Consider the following 6,943-nt stretch of genomic DNA (forward strand, 5'->3'; position numbering starts at 1 on the left):
TACACTCTTGCACGCGCGTGCGCGCTTCACACATACACACTTTCACTGACACACTCTTTAGACATTTGCATAAATAAACACTATGATAATTTAATTAATCAACTAAATTAAGGTGATGGAAAAAGTCTGAGCTATTCACACTAATCTAAATCAAGCACTATATATATTGGCCTCGACCTTTATATGTAGGTGGCAAAATAATCTTACGAAATGCATTCCCGAACACATGCCCAAAGTGGAAAAATCCACAGTTAAGCTCATAAATTGTACGAATGCCAAATGTACCCTATGCTTAAAAAATTTAAACCGTTAGAATTACAGTTTTAGAGGCCAAGTATGATCTGGTAAAATTGGGATGGTTTGCAAATCCGCAAGTGCCTCACATTTCTCACCAGCCAGAACCCACCCTCTACTAGCCTGCCTGACGCTTAGTCAGGGAAAGTCATGTGTCACTCATTATTTATCCATGGATGTAATTGGTTTGGTGGTACGTGGTCGCGCCTTAAATCCCCATTCTGAATTGATGATTGGCGACGCTTGGTGGTAGGTCCCGCCTCTGCCAGGATTGTTTAGAGTGGTCAGACTACTGAGGACACAGGATGGCAGCCCGGACCGGAGCCTCGCTGGACATGCGTGTGAATTGAATTCTACCTAAGAATTAATTATTGGTGAGTTTTAATCAATAATATCTACCGTTATTACAATGTGCAGTTTGTTCTTTGATTGTATAATTTAGCTCTGTGTATTGGCATAGACAAATGATGCTCCTTTACTTTGATTTTATTCAGACGTTCAAACTACAAGATGTCAGCGGGTAGCGGATAGCACCCCCACTTGACTCAATGTTTATTCAGAGATTAGTCGCGATTCACTATCGCTCGCACCTACAGCATGTGAAATACGCAATTTAATGAATGAAAAAGCCAGAATAATTCGTATTTTATTCATTTCATATTGTTCCAGTTAACTCGTTAAGAACAGAGAAAAGTTATAGACTGGTCACGCCGCGGGCGCAGGGAGACGAACTAATGCCTTTTCTGATAAACAAAAACGCTATGTGGGTCGTGGACGGCAATTGTGCGGACCTCAAATTGATCGTTGTCACCATCGACTCAGGGTTATTGTGCCGGGGATGTATGTTGGGGCGCTCCGGGCAGGTTGAGAGTGTGCGCGTGTGTGAATGTGTGTCATTCTGTCACTTACAATAGCTCAGACTACTGCACAGGAGTCGCATAGGCTATGCGTTAAACATGATATCAGACAACTTCTGGTCTGAATGGGATAAACATCCAAATGGACGAGTAGACAGCCATTTGCATTCTTTACCTATAGTCCAATAGAAGCTTGCATTTCAGAGAAGGCAAATGTGTGTGTTTAGCGTTATGTTTGTAGTGAAGTGAATAACAATGTTCTTGTTTCCTCAAACAAGGCATTTCTTACTTCTTTTAACTGTCGGCATGTAAAGTCCTCATCACGCCTGACGTTTCCGCCATGCAATATTGATGTGATTTTACGAGGAGCGCATCGCTGTAGAAATGCTTGGCTTATGAATTGGTAATGTTCTTTCTGTTCCGACCTTAATGGAGTTCCTGCGTTCGGAGGGCGATGCGCAGCCTCTCTGTCCTGTGGACTGGAGGTCTCGCCTCTCCCTTGTTGGTGAAGAGTATAGCGCTATGGTCCGGGTGAGAGAGACAGGAAGCCTACCATCTCCCAGAGGCCAACAGGATGGACCTCTGGCGGAGTTCAAAGGCTGGGCTGGCAAGGGGTCCCAATGATTAGGGCTGGTATAGCCAACCGCTAGCATCCCACTAAGTGCAAAACCTGTACTTAGTGTGAGGTTATCTTTGTGTGTCTGTGTATGTGTGTTTGGGTGAGTTACTCTGGTCGGTAGCTGAGAGTAGGCTTGCATTTCTTTCTCTCTCTATTTGTGCAAGTGTGAATGTAGGTCCAGTCTGTGTGGGTGCTAACAGACAGAAGAGTTGTCACTGAGAGCTGGCAACGGCCTTGGGAAAGGGCTGTGTGTGTGTGTGTGTGTGTGTGTGTGTGTGTGTGTGTGTGTGTGTTTTGGGTGGGGGGTGTGGGGTAGGGGGAGGCAAATGGCAGGATTCACTCTTTCACTGGGCCAGTGAACGGCAACCTTAAAGAAGGTCGGACAGAGGGAGGGAGGGGGGCTGGGCTGGCATGCATGGGAGAGCTCTTCTGTTGCCGTGTGAACGGAGAGCGCCATTGTCCCAGGAACCTTTGAGAGTGGCTTCCCCCGAGGTCTGTGTTCCCCCTCCCCCAACACATCACTCTCTCTCCCTCTTTCTGACACACACACACACACACACACTCACAGATGCTCCCTTTCGCAGCCTTATTGCTCCCTGATCTGATTCTCCTCTCCTCTCATCTCTGCCTTTACTTTCTAAGCACAAATGCTGCCTTGTCTTTTTCTCCGTCATACTCACATTCTCTCTCTCTCTCTCTCTCTCTCTCTCTCTCTCTCTCTCTCTCTCTCTCTCTCTGTTTCTCACACTCCCCTTTCCTTTGTCTGTTCCCAGCGTTGCCCTCCCAGCTCTCCCCCTAATTCAATACAATATGTGATAATTGTAGGCTGTGGCTAGCTGGGTGGCTGGGCCCACTGAACTGAATGGAAAGCTAAAGGCGCTAACAGCTTGCAGTGCTAACAACTCCCCTATAGCCAGTGTGAGGCCGACGGGCAAACCCACGCTTTTACTTCATTAGGCTACGACAATGGCACTCGCAGCCCGGAGCCTAATTGCATGTTGGCCGTGATTTATTTTCCGCCCAGGAGCTGGCTGTTCATGCCTCTGCTCAGTTTGATCATATGTCATGATGTGGTGGTCAGCACAGCACAGTAGCCCGAATCTTAGGAGCAGGTCATGTGAAGTGCGTGTGTGTGTGTATGTGTGTCTCTCTCTCTCTCTCTATCTCTCTCTCTCTCTCTCTCTTTCTCTCTCTCTCCCTCTGCCTCTCTCCCTGTTGCATTTTGTGTTGACTTTGTGTTGACTTCTCTCAAGTGGGATTTTTGTGAGACGTTTTGTGTGGCAGCTGTTGGGATGTGGTGGGGGGTCGTGCCCGTTTTGTGTGTGTGTGTGTGCGGGGAAAAACAGTGTGAGATATGTCCTGCTGAGAGGGGCGTGTTTTGCTGTAACGTTAACTGCGAGACTCTGGCAGGGTGATGTTCAGCATTATGTGTCAGATGAGGCTTCCATTTGCTGTTTGGTTTAGTGATGGTTTGTCGCACTCCCCTCGGCCTGTCACAAGTCCCTCTAAGTCGTTTGGAGTTCTGTGTATGTCTGGTGCTTAATATTCTCTGTTTTATTTTCAACACTTTCATCCTTCTATTTTAAGTTTATGTAAAGGTCTGTGGTGACTCATTGAATGGATGAATCCATTGTTTTAAAAGACAAACACTCACTCCATTTGTTGCAACAAGACAAAAATGGATCCAGACAGGAAGCAATAAACAAAGCATAATAGAACAAACACTATTGACTCTCTACAAAAAATTTTATGGCCAGCAAGGAAATTTAATTTAGCCATGGTGATACACAACACAGTGAAATTGCAGTAAAAAGGCCTGTGATGTCAAAGCTCTTTTGATTTTGTGTCAGCAGCATTGTTATTTTGCGTACATCAGGCCACTGTTAATAGTGTCATATTGATAGCAGATGGCTAGATTTAAAATACTGAATTATTTTTTTCAAGAAATCAATAGCTTTGCATCATAGAAAACCTGTGTTTAATGCTCTTATTGTCACAAGTCACTATTGCATGTCAGTAAGTCATCTGTGTCAGCAACTTCTTCAACTTCAGTTATTTTTGTTTTCAAGTATGATGCTTGTCTTGTTAAGGGACATCTGAGCAATGAAACATGTAATTGTATGAAGCTATAAGGAAGAGGAATAATAATATTTCCTTTTTGCTTCAGTGCTTATATTCTATATCACATTCATATAATTTGTCTGTCATGCTCAGTTATAAGGTGCAGGTTAAATAGTTGTACTTAAAACAGGAAGGCAGTGTGTAGTTCATTTCTGACTTCGGGGCAAGTCTATTGTTTACGTCCATGTCCATTATAACTTAGCCAAGAAGGAGAAGGACATGCATGTTCCCTTCAGTCAAAACAAAGCCTAAATAATCATAATGGTCTATGACTATCTTCTGTTGTGGTTGGAATACATTTTGTTGGAGTTTCTCAAAGACCATAAAAGCCTCACATCAATGGTGGCAAAAAAACATTGACTCTATAATGAACATATGTGTCTCATGTTTATGTGGTTATTGGTCTAGAATAGGGTGTGACATGTACACATCAGACCCTGTGCTGTGTGTGTGTGTGTCTGTGTGTGTGTGTGTGTGTGTGTGTGTGTGAGAGAGAGAGAGAGAGAGAGAGAGAGAGAGAGTGTGAGTGAGTGTGTTGCTTTATTGTTCTGGCCTTTTGGGAAGACAGGAAGTGTGAAGAGATGTGACAGGGAGGAACAGGAAGCAGGAAGCTGGGTGGAGAGGGGAAAAACAGGAAGTGGGAAGTGGGCCAGATAAGATGGCCACTGTGTCCCCGCCAACACCCACCTCTTCATTGATTACTAGCAGTCTCTCCAACAATATTGCTTAATGGCTATTTATGTTTCTATTTACCTAACAGTGACAATAGTAAGATCTATACCAGTGGTTCATCCCTTTTTCAGTGATGTACCCCCTGTGAAATATTTTTTCAGCCAAGTACCCCCTAATTTCGCCAGCTCTGGTTTGGGCTTCTTTGCCACTTATCCCTCTGTGTTTTAACAAGAATTACCGCTACGCTTCAACCACGACTCCATCGTTTGAGTTTTGACAGTGATTGACAAGTAATGGCGGGTGGCATGTGACAGGTTGGGTCGAACCATTCTGGTATGGGGGGGGACTCTGGGTTTTTAGGATAATGAAATTGAATAGCCTACTGAAATATAAAATAAATTTTATGAACTTATATTTTCCTGAAATGTTTATTAAATAATTGTTTTTAAAGTATTTTTGCATGGATTCTACTTTTTAAATATATGTATATTTTAAAATCTCACGTACCCCCTGAAGTGCCTTCACATACCCCCAGGGGTACGCGTACCCCCATTTGAGAACCACAGCAACAAAGCTTTTGGTAGCCATTCAGTAGCAGAACAGATAAACATCGCTGCACTGTGAGGTCTTTGTAGGCTGGTCTTGGTACCTTGGTATTTCATATTATGAAAGGCCTTCTTTGGCATTGGCTGGACCAGTTGGGTAGTCTCAACTACAGGTGATAGCTCTCACTGAAAGTAAATATTTTTGACAGCTAGATGTCTATGTCTGATGGCTAATTTTGTAAAGAGGTCAACTTGTGTAACTTCCATTCAAACATTTCAGAAACTTTTTATAAGGTAGAAAATGCCAATCACAAACAGCAACCTTGGCCTTCTGGTTAGTGCTTCGGACTTGTAACTGGAGGGTTGCCGGTTCGAACCCCGACCAGTAGGCACGGCCCTTGAGCAAGGCACCTAACCCCTCACTGCTCCCCGAGCGCCGCTGTTGTTGCAGGCAGCTCACTGCGCCAGGATTAGTGTGTGCTTCACCTCACTGTGTGTTCACTGTGTGCTGAGTGTGGTTCACTAATTCACGGATTGGGATAAATGCAGAGAACAAATTTCCTCACGGGATCAAAAGAGTATATATACTTATACTTATACTTATACTTATACTTATACTTATACAACTGTTTGTTTGTTTGTCTGGTAATGCGAGAGGATTGTCAACAAATGTTTTGTTTGTAAATCTGTGACATTGGGTACGTTTACACAGGTGAAGTAGAATGCATCAGAAAAAGCTTTGTGGTGTTACATACTATTAAACAGGGGATAAAATGGAGTCCAACAAATCATGTTCTGTTAGTGATTCCCTCCATAGTGGATTGTGCTGATTAAAGCCTTCTGTGCCATGTCCCCACACTGGCTGTACACACACACACACACACACACACACACTCACACACACACACACATACACTGTGTGCGATTGGTGTTGACCCTACAGCTGGACAGCGATCAGGATCAATAGGATTAGCCCCAACTGTAGCCTCTTCTCCTAATGCCTTAAGCTTTTCCCCTGATTGACAGTCTCTCACATGTTTCCCAGAAGGCCTTGTTGGCCTGTTCGAACACGGCCACGTTTGTCCCATACTGGGTGTCACTGCGCTGTAGTAACACAGTAACATCCTCATGTAGCGGCTTCATTTTGTTATATCAGTGTAACATATAAATGGAGTGGCTTTGTAGTGATATGGTAGTGTACAATGCTTCAGCATCATGTTATAGGTCTTATATTGTTATGTTAGAGCAGGGATTCCCAAACTGTGGTATGTGAATTTCCACTAGGGGGTACGCGAGATGAAAAGGGCAATGTCGGAAAAGGTGTTAAAAAAAGATTTTTTAAAATCTTAAACCTATGTTCTCTTTGTTCTTTGTGTTTCATGATGTTTTTATAGTGTGAGAGCTCATAGACCAGTTGCACATTTTGATTTTGATATTTGGTATCATGTAGGGTGGCTAATTAAACATGATGCCTGGAATGCGTCACTAGAACTTGTTACGTTTTTATGTGTCAGGTGGTGGGGGTACGTGAGCCGAGTCAGGATGTAGGTGGTGGTACACGGGAAAAAAAGTTTGGGAACTGTTGCGTTAGAATAATATAACTCTATTGTGGCTTTAGAGTGATATGTTAGTGTACCAAGCTTCAGCATCATGTTATAGGTCTTATATTGTTACGTTAGAGTAACATAACCATATTGTATGACTCATATTGTTATATTAGTGTTACAGTATCATGCTGTAGGTTCATATTGCCATGTTAGGCTAATATAATTGTGTTGTGGGCTCATATATTTGTTTCAAGGTAGTATATTTGTTTCAAGGTAGTGGGTGTTTAT

General features: G+C 43.3%; 1 protein-coding gene across 1 annotated transcript in view; it reads left to right on the top strand.

Annotated features, from left to right (window-relative positions):
- The first annotated feature begins 595 nt into the window (after positions 1 to 595).
- wasf3b (WASP family member 3b) overlaps positions 596 to 6,943 on the top strand; it is a 23,612-nt gene continuing 17,264 nt past the window's right edge. Inside the window, exon 1 of the mRNA XM_076291360.1 lies at positions 596 to 668. The gene's annotated coding sequence lies outside the window, so the exon portion shown is untranslated. The remainder of the gene's footprint in view (positions 669 to 6,943) is intronic.

The sequence above is a fragment of the Alosa pseudoharengus genome, unplaced genomic scaffold, assembly GCF_046254945.1.
Source record: "Alosa pseudoharengus isolate Yale_2024_CS ecotype anadromous, Long Island Sound unplaced genomic scaffold, YU_APseudo_1.1 YU_APseudo_1.1_scf_18, whole genome shotgun sequence".
Taxonomy (NCBI): domain Eukaryota; kingdom Metazoa; phylum Chordata; class Actinopteri; order Clupeiformes; family Clupeidae; genus Alosa; species Alosa pseudoharengus.